Raw genomic sequence first — 16,904 nt, forward strand, 5'->3', positions numbered from 1 at the left:
ATTTTGTTAAAACCACAGGCAATTTTGATGAATTTTATCACAGATAGGATAAACAACTATTGTCGCTATGTCAGTTCTTCAAAGGAAAAAAAATGTATTACAGTTGTGTAAATAATGATTTGTGTTTGTCAAGAAGCATAAATCAGTCAGAGTTTTATGAAGAAAAGGGATAATCATCCTTAATATAAAGGAGCTATTGTTTGAGAACAAAGTGCATATACTCATGTTTGAATTTGATCAAATCTCTAATAGGGAATGTATGAGGAAAATTTCAAAGGTGTAAGGAGATATTCAAGTATGCTTAACTTTTATAAAATCAGAATCATGTAGTTGAATCTCATTATATTGGGCAACTCCAGGTAGAATGTTTCAACTCTGCTCTGCTTTGGTATGATATGAGCATCATTGACAGACATTCTGTAACATATTGCTAGATTTTTGTAATGTAAGAATGTTTATAATATCCATAATAATATAATTATAATATAATACCCATCTTACATTACTATTTTCTCTGTTAGATGTTACTAGGTTTCACAATGTTTTTCATGGTTTGTGAATTCACTGAACTGCACTTGGCTCTTAGCTGCTATATAGCTGTGACTGAAAGTGGAGCTCTTCCATCAAAAGTGCAGAACCTCAGTGCACACACAATGTGTACAAGCCTCACTTAACTTAGTTTACTTTTGCTTTTCTTGTTCTCTTGGTTTGAATCATTTCAGCTAAAACTATTGTGTAATAAATCATGTATTTAGAATGAGACAAGGAATAAATGAAAACAATACTGTCAAAAACACTAGATTGATAGAGCTGGTAGTTTACATAACTGTAGAGAAAAATTACAGGAACTGCTTAAGCAGTTTTCATTATAGACCCAGGTTTTATGTTGATGTTTTAAAATGTCAGTTATTTTTACCTTGAGACATCTTGAATGGAAGGTAGCTTGTATCTTGTTGCTACTTTTCCACTAGGACAATGTATTTTATTTTTAAGTATTTATTCCTTCTATTAGATTCAGTGGTTTTTCTTTTATTAGTCTGCCATGGGCATTAAACACAACTATGTATCGTGTTTTAATAATGGTTATTTGCCATCACCATCATCTTCATGATGAATGTAATTATGACTTCATCATCTGAAATATCACCATTAGAGCAATTAAAAAATATAAAATGTTGCTATGTGTCAGTGGATGAATTGAAGATTTCCATATATTCTTTTTGCATTTATTTATCACAACAACTCTAGGTATTAAATTTGGCTTATTTAAAAAATGTGACTGAGCAATGAATGTTAAGTAGCCATCTGATTCTAAAACATGGTATCAGGAATACAGATCCTAGTTAGAGAGATGCTAGAAACCAGTTTTATGACAGTGTATCTGTTTTCCATATTGGAAGTACACACATACTCTTAAGAAAAGACTCAATGTTCGATGGTAGCTATCCTTTATTTTACCATCTATAGTATTTTCACCTAACCACCCCTTATATTCCTACTTTATCCTATGTGCTCTTCTTTAGCCAAAATATTTTAATATTTGGTTGGCTTTAGAAATATAATAATCAAAATAAAAGTTATAAATGAGTTTGAAGTGAACTAGGAGTAGAAGGAAACTTTCTTAACCCAAAAGGTCATTTATAAGTTCTACAGTTAACAACATAGTTTATGTTCTTGTTGGTGAAAACATGAATGCTTTTCCCATAAGGCTGAGAGTAAGGTAAGGATTTGTACTTTCAACCTTTTTTCTTGAGATCCTAGAAAGTTCTGCAATGGAAAAAATGAAATAAAATGTATACGGTTTACAGAAGAAGGAATAAAACAATTTTATTCACAGTAAAGATAATGTTCTACATATAAAAGCCTAAAAACTATAAAAATTACTAGAATTAATTTGATAAGTTCACTTTTTATAATAACATTATCTAAAATTCAATTGTGTTTCTGTATACTATCAACAAACAGTTATAAAATGAAACTAAAATGAAAATATCATTTACAAAAGAGCTGAAGAACATAAAACATGCATGGATGAATGTAACAAAACATATATAAGACCTCTACAATAATACCTAAAGAACTTTGGTGACAGAAGTCAAAGAAGACTTAAACAAATTGAGATTTATACAATGCTTATGGATTCAAAGACTCAATACTTCTATATCAATTATCCCAGAAATTATTATTAGAATTAACAAATTCTAACAAATTTCTGAAAAAAATTGTTTTTGGAAGTTGATAAAATTATTCTAAAATTCATGTAGAAATTCAGACGATCTAAAATAGCCAAAATAATTTTGAAGAAATAGTTTAAACATTTTGAGAAATCATACTTTATTTCATAATCAAGACATATTGTGGTACTGACATAGAAATAGATTATTAGATCAATTGAACCAAATTAAGTGTCCAGAAACAAATATGTATTTATAAGGCCTATGGATTTTTAAAAATGTACCAAATCCACTTAATGGCAAAAGAAAGCCTTCAAGAAATGGTTCTGGTACAATGAGCTATTCATATGTGAAGAAAATGAACCACTATCTCATACCACACACAATTTGAGATTGATACTTGACCTTAGTAAGAAAGCTAAAAGTACACATCTTCTACAAGAACACACAATATCTCTTTACAATCTTGGCATAGTCAAGATTTCTTAGAGAGGACCCAGTAAGCCTTGACAATAAAGATCTTTATTTAGAAAAAAAATGTTGGGCTTCCCTAGTGGCGCAGTGGTTGAGAATCGGCCTGCCAATGCAGGGGACGCGGGTTTGAGCCCTGGTCTGGGAAGATCCCACATGCCGCGGAGCAACTAGGCCCGTGAGCCACAACTACTGAGCCTGCGCGTCTGGAGCCTGTGCTCCGCAACAAGAGAGGCCGCGATAGTGAGAGGCCTGTGCACCACGATGAAGAGTGGCCCCCGCTCGCCGCAACTAGAGAAAGCCCTTGCACAGAAATGAAGACCCAACACAGGCAAAAATAAATAAATAAAATACTGAATACATAACTACTTAAAAAAAAAAGATGTTAAGCAACAGACATAAGTATGAAAATTAACAGGAAGCCACAGAGTGGGAGAAAATAAATGTTATACATATGTGTTTGGCAAAAGACTTGTTTCCAGAATACATGAAGACTTCCCACAAATCAATAATGAGCAAATAAAATCAGCAAAAGAATAAAGACTTCAAAAAGGAAGTTATACACTTACCCATAAGTTAATAAAGAAGCAATCAGCATCATCAGTTATGAAGGGAGTAGAAATTCAAATACAGCACTGTGGGTGAGGAGTTCAGCTCCTGTTCAAAAACCTATGTATGATTTTTCAGGCCTGACCATGGGAAACTATAGAGGCTTTACCTGGCAGGCCTCTTGGGGGAAAGCTGCCCTCCCCACACCAGAATTGGTGCACAGCCAGTGCATTGCAGTCTCTGAATAGAGTTTCAGTCAAGGACTCAGGCTCTCTCTGGCTGGCCATGCTCTTACTAAGATCTGCATTTCTAACCCAGGCACTTACTCCAAAGACTGTATGAATAGGATCATCAAAAGGATTGTGTCCTGTTTCAGACGATGTATTAGGCTTAATTCACTTAAAGACAATTGATTTTACTACTATTTTCAGTAAAACCTTCATTTAGTCAACAGGTAATTACTAGATTCATCCTGTTGCCCTACACTCTATAATGCTTATGATATCCTGAAAAAAACAATCATTAAAAAGGTTTATCAAATGTGCTGAGTTTCATGACAAAAAAAAGCAAGTGGATTCATTTGCAAGAATATTTTCTTAAGCAAAATATAAATACATCCTGAACAATTCTCTGTTTTTGGATGAATAACTGAAATATCACAGAATAATTTCTAAAAATTGTACACTCTTTAGTGCTGTGTCATACTATAATAGTTTGTATTCCTTTTTAAAATAATAGATATCAGATGCAATATCATTATTAACTATTATTATAATTGTTACAACAATTATAGAAAATATTTAAAGAGCACTTATTATGTACCTGACATTGTTTAAGTACTTTATATGGATAAACTCTTTTATTTTTCAAAAATCATTCTGAGACAGGTGCTAATGCTGTCACCATTGTAGCAATTTTAGTGTCTATCTATAAGTTACCAGAGTATTCAAGCTTGCAAAATAAAGTTGACTCTTAATAAGTTGATAATAATTAAATTTGTACATTTTTAATAAATTCATGATTTTAGGAAGATATGAATAGATTTTGAAAAATGCTTATTTGACCAATTTTTCTAGGAATTTTGGTAATATTACATGTAATTAGACTGTGAAGTAACAGGCAAAAACTTCACTATGGTTGAAGTTGTAATTCTTTATTGAGATTTTTATTTCGTTAAAGAGAAAAATAGGACCAAAATTTTTAGAGGAATTGTGCTTTTTTTCCAGCATATATCAGGAAAAGATGGAAACTCTAATTTGAAAAGATACATGCACCCCTATGTTCACAGCAGCACTATTTACAATAGCTAAGACATGGAAGCAACGTAAATGTCCATCAACAAAGGAATGGGCTCAGCCATAAAAAGATGTCATTTGCAGCAACATGGTTAGACCTAGAGATCATCATACTAGGTGAAGTAATTAGCCAGACAGAGAAAGACAAATACCATATGATATCACTTATATGTGGAATCTTAAAAAATGATGCAAATTAACATATTTATAAAACAGAAATAGACTCACAGACATAGAAAACAAATTTATGGTTACCAAAGGGGAAGGAAGGGGGAATAAATTAGGAGTTTGGGATTAACAACTACACACTACTATGTATAAAATAGATAAACAACAAGGTCCTACTGTATAGGACAGGGAAATATATTCAATATCTTGTAATAACCTATAATGGAAGAGAATCTGAAAAAGAATAGATATATACATGTATAACTGAATCACTTTGCTGTACACCTGAAACATTGTAAATCAACTATACTTCAATTAAAAAAAAAAGTAATTGTGCTTTTTATACCCTTGTTTACCTAGATGAGTCACTTTCTCTAAGCACAAATTATGACATCTTTTATCTTCTTTGTTCGCTCCACAATAGACTGACATACTTAGTTGTTAAATCTGGAAAAAAATCACTGAACTTAATCTACAGAGCTGTTTCTTCATCTTTGCAATTTCTTGTTCAGTACTGGGAGGCCTGCCCTAATTACAGCTGCCTGTAACTGGGTGGGTAAATCAGCTTATTTCTGGAGTTCCGTATTAGAACTGCTACTTCATCTAACCTAAGATTTAGTGTGAATAACATTGACTGTGTTGATCTCCTTCTACCATTCCTTTGTATTTTAAAAAATTTTTTCAGACCCTTATGTAAAAGAGATGTTATGCATTAGATACAATTGAAGAACCTAAGGTACACATTAGTTTTACACCATTATCTTCTTTGAAATCCATTTACCAAATAACTATTAAATTATTTATACTGTTGTATCTCTGATGCAGTTGAAGTTAATAAATTATTAAGATTATGTTAGTGTAGACCAATGTGCATTCCGATCATGTTACTTTACATCTAAGAATGATGTCAGTTGATTTTATGATATGAAAAATTGAGGGGTAAATTAAGTACAAAATCTTAACTTTTATCTGAGGCCTTCACGTTTGAATGGATAATAAATTTACAGCCAAGTTCTGAAATTTAAGCATTTGAATTCAGGCATGAACACAAAAATGATGGGCAAGTCCCAATACCTTACAAATTACAATAACGATTTGAAGTTTCCATGAGTAGGCTGGGGAAATAAATTATGCACTGACTGACTTTCACAGGAAACCCTTATAAATTGGACACTGATTGAAGATACTTCTTCTCCTAAAATGGTTAAAAAGCTGCTTTTATAAAAATTCAATTAGCACTCTTACTTTATGATGCTAGTATATATGTCATTTATGAAATCTTCTTCGGGAATATTCTCATGTTAAGGTAGATCAAATTCACTCTTAATAAGATCTCAATTAAGATTTATTAGAAATTTCTTGTGACGAAGCAAATTAAGGATTTGTTGATATAAGCAAATGATTTGTATGTTGATTTACTTTGCACAGCACATAGTTGCTTTCAGCAGTATGGTTATTTAAAGAGCTAAATTGCTCTGCAGGGTGTAGATGGAGCCAGGCAATGAATGGCTCCAATCAAGCCACCCACATTCTGGCGGGATGTCTGTGACTGTGGCATCATAGATGCCATTACCCAAAATGTGCTGCTAATTGTAATTTCCATTCTGAATCCAGGAGAATTTAAATTGTTTTTGTCTGGTAAAGTCTTAGAGCAGTGTTAAATCTCTATAATTTAACTACATCAAGGAATCTCTTTATTCACATTAAAAGAGTATCACAAGACAGTTGACTATACTATATACATATGCACACACACAAACACAGACATCAAACATTGGGATTCAGACATATTTCTTGCTACAACTGGGAGACCTGAGACTTAGGTCCTTTTGTATGAAAACTGAGTATATACATCATTCTGCAGGAAGAATCCAGGAACAATAGGCTTAACCCAATGTGAACCTTTACTCATTATCGGAAGTAATAATTTGTCATAGATCATATTGTCTGTCACACCAGTTGTTTCCAGGGTCAGGGCCTAGGACAAGAGAGTGCTATAGGTAACTCATGAAGAACTGGGACATGTTGCCCTACTTTGGGAATCCTGTAATAAAACTGAAGCCAAAGGTAAAGAGGTACTGATTGCATCCCCTCACACTGCTCTTTAATGGTCTGTGAGCAGCAGTCTGAGTGGGAACTGTGCTACACAGAAGAGTGGGAAAGTGATCATGCAGAATGGAGAAAAGATTAGAGGACACAACGTGGCCTTGTCAAGTACAGCAGAGTCTGGCTACACTGAGGTACCCAGTGAAGAAGTGTCACTGGCTTTCTTTGCTGATATAGAATTACAACCACACATAGTAGGAAAAGTTGTCATAATAGCAATTATCAAGGCCTACTCATAGAGGACACATACACAAACGCTTGTAAAGCACCCTCTACTAAGTCCTGGAAATACTTTGAGAGGACTTCTACAGGAGCCAAGATCCTCACTCTGCAGGTGGAGGTTCAAGCTGATGGAAATTTCCCATTTCTTTCTATGTGAGATAAGGTCAAAGAGACTTTGTAATGCATATAAACACTATGTAGCTTATTAATAATTAATGGAATGGAGACAAATAAACCAGAAAATACGCAAACCTTATTTTTATTTCTTGTAACTAGGACTATGTCTATATATGACTTTATATATGTATATTAATTATTTTTGAGGGGGTTAATAAAATTATGTTCCTGTTTATCCCTATTTATCTTCTCTTTTATTTCTTATTTTTTGGATGCATGCTCATTTCCAGTTACCTGAGGCTACCTGAAGTGAGATTAGCACACATGCAACACAACATGTGACAGTGCAAGCTTTGAAATGAGACAAACCTCTATTTGAATTCAAATTTCATCAATTTGAACTATTATCACCATATATAGAGTAATTATCACCAGTAATCATCATTCATGATTTCCCTATCTTAATTATATTATATATATATATTAAAATAAGTAACTCACATGTTGTTTGTGAGAATTAAATGAAATAATGTACATAGAGTACTTTTAACAATGACTGACATATATCAACTTCTTGATGAATATTAGTCTTACCCCTTATGCACCTTAGAATTTGCTGTGAACTAGTTTTCTGGCTTGTTGCAATTAGAGTCAACCAAAATCCACATATATATATTTCAAACCTATTTCACATTCTGGAGCTCATCTTGCCAGTTAAACGTTTAATAAAAGGAACTTTATGCTCAAATCTCAATGATTCAGCATTAAAATTTCCCTCATTCAATTCCCAATTTTAACTTCCATCTTATTGTCAATAAGTGAGTATTTGTTTATTTTGATTCCTGTGTCTCATCCCACAATTGAGTTTTGGGGTTTCTGCTTTGCCTCAGATGTTTTTGATTATTGTGATGATTGGTATCACCCATTCATTAACAATGCCCCTATATAAACTTTCACAAAATCCTGCAGCAATCCAAGTAAATTTAATATTATTTTCAACTCCATTTCACAGAAGAGAGAATTGATACACAGAAATGCTAAGTAACTTCTTTGAGGTCACCAGGCTGTATGTGGCAATATGGGATTGTTAACCTTGGCTCTCTGGCTTCAGCGCTTTTACTTTTAATCACTATGCTATGTCATTTCTCATAAAGTACTTAGCATAGTCCCTATCACTTAAGGTACTCTAAATGAATGTAGCCACTCTTTTCCCCATTTCATATTTACTAGTCAAGTTTCTTTGATGCTCTCCATAGTCTTTCTAGGGTTGCTAATCTACATTTGACCCTATGATTACCTTACCTGATTTGACTTCCAGTCTTCACTAGATGACAGACCCCTCACTACTGCTTTGGACTTTGGATTATCATCTCTTCCCAAATTATTATTTCCGGGTTATTTGGCTAGCTATTGGAGATTTGATTCTAGTTTGTTTCTTTTCCATGTAAACCAAGAACTAGTTGTGTCTTTTCAAGTCATCCGTAAGGCTGGTTTTACTCTTGGTGTAAAAGTCTTCTCTTAACCTATACAAAGCAGTTATTTCTTCTGTACTTAGGATCACAACCATTCTTTCTTCTCTAGGACCCAGCTACTGGGATTATTGTTGGAAGGCAGCCTTCAGCTGCTCCTACGACTGCCTCAGTTCTAGACATCCTTGCCCCAAGATACACTGATTTCCAGGCCAGCGCACATCTAATAACTGATCTGTGCAAGAATATGATGACCTAGCCATCTTAGCCTAATTTGGGATGATTATGAAAGGCTATTATATCTATAGAATTCCTAGTGAAATTGCTTGAGGCTATTATTGGGTCTGTATCTCAGCTGATGTCTCCTTCTGCACAATTCATCTTCTTTCCACAGGTTGTCTATCCCATGGGTAGTCCTTAATAAACATCCTGCCTTCTAAGTTTCATCTTAGAGGCTGCTTAATGGGGCAACCCATTGTACAACATAATCAATTCATTATCTTATGTCTTTCCTGAGGCTTTGAGCTCTCTATCTTTATAGGTTTCTTCTAGTAGTATTTACATACATTCAAGTCAATTTTATATTCCAACAACAACAATGATAAAAATCCCTCTCAACTTCATACCATAATAATCTCTCTTAATTTTGGCGAGACATAGTATAATGCTTGAGTGGTTGTCCACATTAACTATCTGCATTATTTATTTTAATCTCACTGCCTTCTTAATGCATTGCCATATGTTTGCAAACATGTCATTTCACAAAAACTGCTTTTGTCAAGATTCACAATTCTTCTAAATCCTATATACACTTTTCCATTTACTATGTTTGAATTAGACTCTTAAGTAAAAATTTTCTCCCTCAAAAACCATGTATTTTTTAGCTTCAGGAATACCCCTCATTCGATTTCTACTCTAATTCTCTAGCTAACAATTTTCTGTCCTTTTTGGGGTTCCCCTTTAATGATTCTGATCACTATTTACAATGTGGAGTGTCCCCACACACCAAGCAATTCTCAGACACCAGCTGCTTACCCCACAATTCAAATCAATTCTGATACTATCTATCTGGAAATATCATCAGATCCCACAAGTTAAGGTCTCAGTCCTACAAGATTGCCCACCCCTTCTACTTCAGATGCCAATCACAAGTCCAGATTGTCACTGTCACCTGTGCTACCTGACTGGATACAGACCAGAAGTTCCCATGATCTCCTCCTCAGGTTCCATTAATTTGCTACAGCAGCTCACAGAACTCAAAGAAACATTTTACTTACTAGATTGTTGGTTATAATAAAAGGAACAGTCAGATGCCAGAGATGCATAGGGAAAAGCATGTGGAAAAGGCATGAAACTGTCATGATCTCTTTAGGTATACTCCTCACCTTAAACCTCCCTCTACATGTTTACTAACCTGAAAGTTTTCCAAACCCTATCCTTTAGGGTCTTTGTGGAAGCATCATCACATAGGCATGATTGATTGATTATATCATTGGCTATTGATGACTGAACTCAATCTCCACTCCCTCTTTCCTCCCAAGAGGTCAGAGGTGGGACTGAAAGTTTCAACCCTCTAATCACAAGGTTGGCTCCCCTGGCAAATAGTCCACATCTTTAGGTTTCCTGGGGGCTTTCCAAAGGTTGCCTCATTAACATAACAAAAGACATTTTTAAGCTCTCATCACCTAGGAGATTCCAAAGGTTATCTGTGCTTTTTACCAGAAACAGGGATGAAAAACAAATATATGTTTCTTACTATAAATCACAGTATCACACTCTTCTTCCCAACATTTATTGTTGTTACTCTTTCTTGTCCCATGCTGTGCTTGCCTTAATTCTCATTCTTTATATTATTTTTGAATCATCTATTTATCTAACTTCAAAAGACTATGTGGATACTATTGTTGACCTTAAACAAACAGACTGCCAGGTATTTCTCCAGCAAAGATGGGTTTGATGAAATAAAATTCGGGTTGGATTGGGAGTTTGGGACTAGCAGATGAAAACTATTATATATAGAATGGATTACCAAGGTCCTATTGTATAGCACAGGGAACTATATTCAATATCCTATAATAAACCATAGTAGAAAAAATATGAAAAAAATAATAAAAAATAAAATTCATATTTTATAGTAAGACAAGAAGAATTTAAGCATAAAATTTTTCTTTGCCCATTTGGGCTTCCTCCCTCCCCTTTAATGTGTATTGTGCATCTGCAGTAACCAGACCTCCTTAGGAGATAACCTTCCTTCTTAATCTTTTAAGAGACCAGGATAGCCCATGACCCATTACTTGCTCTGTATGTATAGGTATGGATCATGTAAATTGTCAGCAATATGTCATTGGACCTATAACCTTTTGTCTCAAAAACTTATATAACTGTGCTTTGACCTCTAATGGACGAAACAATCCTCAGAGCTTACTGAAAGACTCTCTCAGCGTTATAATCCTCAGGTTGGCCTGAATAAAATTTTCCATTTCTTCCATAGACTGTTGATTAATTTTTTTCATTGGCAGATTTATTTGGGATCAGCAGAGAACTGCAGTTCAGGGTCTGCAACCATGGTTAGTCATGTACAAGTGCCCACACTGCAAGGGAAGGAGAACATTTTTATGGAGGGGAAGAGAAATTTGGGAGGGGTATAGTAAACAAAGAGTCCATGGCTTCATTGGCTGAATCCTTGCCAGGAAAGAAGAGGCATCTTGCTTCTTCCTGTTGAACTCTGCTATCTTTGCAGAGCATGAAAGCTTCCCCTTCTGACCTCCTGACTCTATGTAATTGAGGTTTTTGTTTTTTAAGTTTTTACATTATATTTCACAGGAAAAAAATACTTGCTGAATTAAAACATAATAAACAAGCTTAAACCTTATGGGGAATTTTAAAAAAACAGAATTTGGGGAAATTATTTTCCAAAGATATAATGGCATAAAATTTTCTAGGAATGACAGAAGACAAGTCTTCCATATAATACTCACAGGTCAATATAGTATTTTGAAAATCCTAAATTACAAAAAAGAGAAAATAAATCTTAAAATCATAGAAGATAAAAAAGGAAATTGCAAAGCACTTCCAAAAGCTAAGATTTACACTGACAGTCTATTTCACATCATCCACATACATGCAAGAAGTCAGTGGTATAACATATTCAAATTGCCATGGGGTGGGGAGCAAACAACTGCCAATCTAAGCTATGCCTGAAGAATGGGGATGAAGAATCTCAGACAAGTAAAGTATTATTAGAATATGTCTTCTTTCTTGTGCCTGAAATATTCTGAACTATTGGATGTGTTGGTATATAATTTATATCAAATTTATAAAGTTATTAGTCATAATTTTTCAAATATTATTTTCAGTTTCTCCACCATGTCTTCTCTGGGGATTCCTATTACACATATATTAGACTGCTTCAAGTTTTCTGGCAGTCAATTGAAGCTCTATTAATCTTTTTAGTCTTTTTTTTTTTTTTCCTTTTTGTGTTTCATTTTGAATAGCTTCTAGCTGTGTCTTATCTGCCATTAACATCATCTGGTGTATTTTTCAACACATTCATTATAGCTTTTATCTCCACAACTCAATTTGGTTCATATTTTATCTTCTATGTCTCTAATTATCTTTTTGAGGATATGAATTATAATAGTTATGTGAAATATTTCAAATCCTTGTCTGCTAATTGTAACATCTGTGTTAATTCTTGGACTGTTTTAATTGATTTTTCTGAGTTTTCTACTCATTATGGGTTATATTTTCCTACTTCTTTGGTAGTCTGGTAATTTTATATTGTATTGGAGACAGTTTTGGTTTTTTTACTTTGTTGCATGCTGGATATTTTTATAATCCTATAAAATATTCTTGAGTTTGGGCTTCCCTGGTGGCGCAGTGGTTGAGAGTCCGCCTGCCGATGCAGGGGACATGGGTTCGTGACCCGGTCCGGGAAGATTCCACATGCCGCGGAGCGGCTGGGCCCGTAAGCCATGGCCGCTGAGCCTGTGCGTCCGGAGCCTGTGCTCCACAACGGGAGAGGCCACAACAGTGAGAGGCCCGCGTACCACAAAAAAAAAAAAAAATTAAAATTAAAATATTCTTGCGTTTGTTCTAGGGTGCATTTAATATATTGGGTTGGCCAAAAAGTTCATTTGTTAAGGAATACGTTGTTCAATAAATGTCTTGTTGAAAATGAAATATGTGCCTTTTATTTTTACTTAAAACTGAATGAACTTTTTGGCCAACTCAATACTTAGAAAAGAGGTAGATCCTTTCAAGCCTTGCTTTTAAGATTTGCTAGGCAGGACAAAATCAGTGTTTAGCTTAGAGCTTATTATTCTTTACACCTAAGGCAAGACTCTTCTGAGTACTATAACAAGTGCTCAGTAATTTATGAAATTTTCCAGTACAATCCTTTGGAAACAGGTATTATTCTCAGCTCTGTGTGAGTGCCAGATATTGTTACTTTTAATTCTTTCAGGTAGTTCTTTCCTCAATATTAAAACATTTTCTTGAGGCCATGTGCTGATCAATACCCTGTTGAATATTTGAGGGGGAAGCTCTGCAGATCTCCACAGTTCTCTGTCTGTGAAGCTCTTTCCTCTTTGATACATCATCCACAAATTCTAGTTGTCTTTATCTCCTGGAATCTCAACTCCATTTTCTTAATTAGGAAGTAGGTTTTCTCTGCCCTCCCTCACTACTGCCACCTGGAAACTTAACGCAGTAAGCTTAGGCAATTATAAGATTCACCTTGTTTGTGTCTTGTCTCACAGGGATCACTGTTCTTCATTGCCTGATGTTCAGTATCTTAAAAACTGTTGTTTCAGATATTTTGTCTGATATTCAGTTATTTCAGGAAAGAGGTTACATTTGTCCCATATTATTTCAAATTGGCTGGCAGTGGAAGTCCTGGATAACATATAAGAGTTATATGTTGCTGGTTCTTCCTACATTGATTTACTAGGTGGTATTGTTTGAATAATTCCCATTAAGATCATATGCTATTTGTCCTACTGGGAAAGTCTGTCTAGAGTCAGAAAATGTCAGTAAACCAATACTTTATATAAATTGTATGTATATGATATAATTATATTTGTGGTTAGAGGAATGGGATGTAAAAATCATCAGTAAGAAAAAAGTTATGCATAAAGCTTGATAATTTATCTTGTAAAATATTAAACTGAACTTCAAAATATTTGTTTATTGAGAAAAAACTCACTATGTTTTCACATGTTTAGCTAGGGTCTTTGGCTGTGAAAATACATATCTATTTCTATGTATAGATATCATTGTATACATATTTCATTACATTTGTAATTCATTATATACATATAAGTTTTCTTGTAGACAGAATGGACTGATTAAATTTTAATTAATATCGAAGAGTATCTGAGCTATTTAAACAAATTACTTTTCAGACTACTGTCCAAGATTCAGAAGGATTTAAACAATTTCTACTGTAAACAATTTTCCCTGTGGCTTTTTTAAAATTTAATGATAAATCAGATTTACTATAATAAATAAGATCACTGTATGCTTCATACTGAGAAATCTAAAATCTAAAAATTGAAAGGTGAATATTTCAGGGCTCTAAAATAAGTAAAAATCAGTAAAAACTGTACTCCAGATTTATTATTTCTGAATCTCTTTCATGAGTATCTGTGTCTCCTGATGTTCCTGTGATATTGTTCTTGATGTCCAGGCCTAGACTCTTTCATTGAAAAGTATAATATCTGTTATAAAACCTATGTTGATTTTTATACATACTTTTAACACAGTATTTAGTTTCTTATGTTTTCAATTAAAGATACTACCTTGCTAACTTTATCAAATTTATTTCTTGCATTCTTTATCAGAACAAGTACTGATAAATTATACATCTACTAATCTGTCACAGAAGATTTTATTCTCCTCATATTTTGATATGTACCAGATTTTAAATGCTACTTGATATCACATGCTATTATTATAAACAGATGTCTTATATTACATATTATATTATATTGAGTATGAAGGACACTCCTAGAAGTCATTCAAATGAAATTTTCGCTCTCTCTCTCTGGGCCATAGATGGTGATTTTCATTATTTAGAAGTCTCACTGTATATCATTCTCTCCAATCCCTGACTTTCTTATTCCAGTTACATATGATTATACATCAGGAAAAACTATATTAAAAAGAGATAATCACTTACAATAGTAAGTATGGCATTTATGTCACAAATTTTTTTTTTTTTTTTTTTTTGGTACGCGGGCCTCTCACTGTTGTGGCCTCTCTCGTTGCGGAGCACAGGCTCCGGACGCGCAGGCTCAGCGGCCATGGCTCACGGGCCCAGCCGCTCCGCAGCACGTGGGATCCTCCCGACCGGGGCACGAACCTGTGTCCCCTGAATCGGCAGGCGGACCCTCAACCACTGCGCCACCAGGGAAGCCCCACAAATGTTTTTATGTAGGGAAAAACTGATGATAAAATACTCTCTTGAAGAAATATTAACAAAGTTAAAATTGATAACGTTTATCTCTTCACTGTTTCCTTTCATATTTATCCTTAGACTTCCATGAAACAGTATTATATTGAGATTATAGGAAGTGGTGACATGCCAATGACAGGTGAGATAGGTATCTCATAGAAAACTAGTCTTTTGAACCATTGTAGTGTGTAAAAGGGCCTTTTGTGGAAATATTTGATGTCTTTACTATTGCTTTTGTTTTGGGAAAGTAAATCTACTAAAAACTTAATCAGCCAAAATGAGATACCATTACAGACCATCAGATGGCCACTATAAAACAACAAAAAATAACAAGTGTTGGCAAGGATGTGGAGAAACTTTAATCCATGTGCATTGTTGTTGAGAATATAAGAAAGTATAGCCACTGTAGAAAATAGTGTGGTGCTTCTGAAAATAATTAGAATTACCATATGATTCAGCAATTCCACTTCTTGTTATATGCCCCAAAGAATTGAAAGCAGAGACTCAAATAGATATTTATATACCATTGTTCATAGCAGCATTGTTCACCAAAGCCAAAAGATGGGAACAATTCACGAATCTATCAATAGACGAATGCATAAACAAACTGTGGTACATACACACAATGGAATAATGTTTAACTTTAAAAAATGAGTAAAATTCTGCTCCATTCTACAATATGAATGATTTTGAAGAAATTATGCTAAATGAAATAAGCTAGTCACAAAAGGACAAATATTGTACAATTGCACTTATATACGGTACCTAAAATAATCAAATTCATAGAGACAGAGGTAGAGTGGTGGTTACCAGGGGCTGGGGAGAGGGAAGAATGGGGAAGTATTTAATGGGTACAGAGCTTCAGTTTGGGTTAATGAAAGGGTTTTGGAGGCAGTGGTGATGATTGCACAACATTGTGAGGTACTTAGTGCAACTGGACTGTATAATTAAAAGTAGTCATATGGTAAATTTTGTATTATGTATATTCTACAACATTAAAAAAAAACTTTACAGGACTATCCACATTGTGTCACAGTTGTAATAATTAGGTATTATCATCTACAAACTCCAGGGATTATATAATATTTCCTTTAGAGTATAAATTTCAAAACCTTATTAATAGGAACTATTTAAGAAGAGCACATGAGCCTTTAGCTGAGCAACATATGCATTGAAATGAGGTCTGTGTTACTGAATAGCCAGAGAAGGGTGACATAATAAATTACTTTTCACACCAAATAAAAAAGAAATCATTGACTGGCCTTTACCAAGATTCCTGTAACTAGGCTTCCATTGCCAAAATGCTTATGGCAACTGGACATATAAGAATTTATATATATATATATACATATATATGTATATATATATGTATATATATAGTAAATATATAATATAAAAGTATATAAACATATAATTTTCTTCTAAAAATAGTGCTAATAATGATATACAAGTTTATTATATTAGGCTATTTCCATTTTTTAACTTGTTAAAAATGACTTGTTAGTCATATTGGAGTATACAGGGCCAGATAAAATGTCACAACTTTTCTTTGGAAACGTTTTGAGGTTGTGTGTTTCTAGAGCTGTTGATTTACAAACATTGCCAGGGTTGAACAGTTCTAGTATATCTTTGCTGAGGCACAGCAGAGCCAACTACTATCTTTTAGTAGGAAAATATATGGACCTTTAATCCCTCTTTATCTAAGTAATAAAGAGGATCAGTTCAGCCAAGTGTAGAATTTTACACAAAGAAGAGTTAACACTGGGATATGTAGAAACATGGTACAAAATGGTTGCAAGGGGAGACGATGTTATCAAATGATGGGAATGTCATTTGGATATACTTTACAGATGAAATAACTTTCCTAGGACACTTA

The sequence above is a fragment of the Pseudorca crassidens genome, chromosome 1, assembly GCF_039906515.1.
Source record: "Pseudorca crassidens isolate mPseCra1 chromosome 1, mPseCra1.hap1, whole genome shotgun sequence".
Classification (NCBI taxonomy): domain Eukaryota; kingdom Metazoa; phylum Chordata; class Mammalia; order Artiodactyla; family Delphinidae; genus Pseudorca; species Pseudorca crassidens.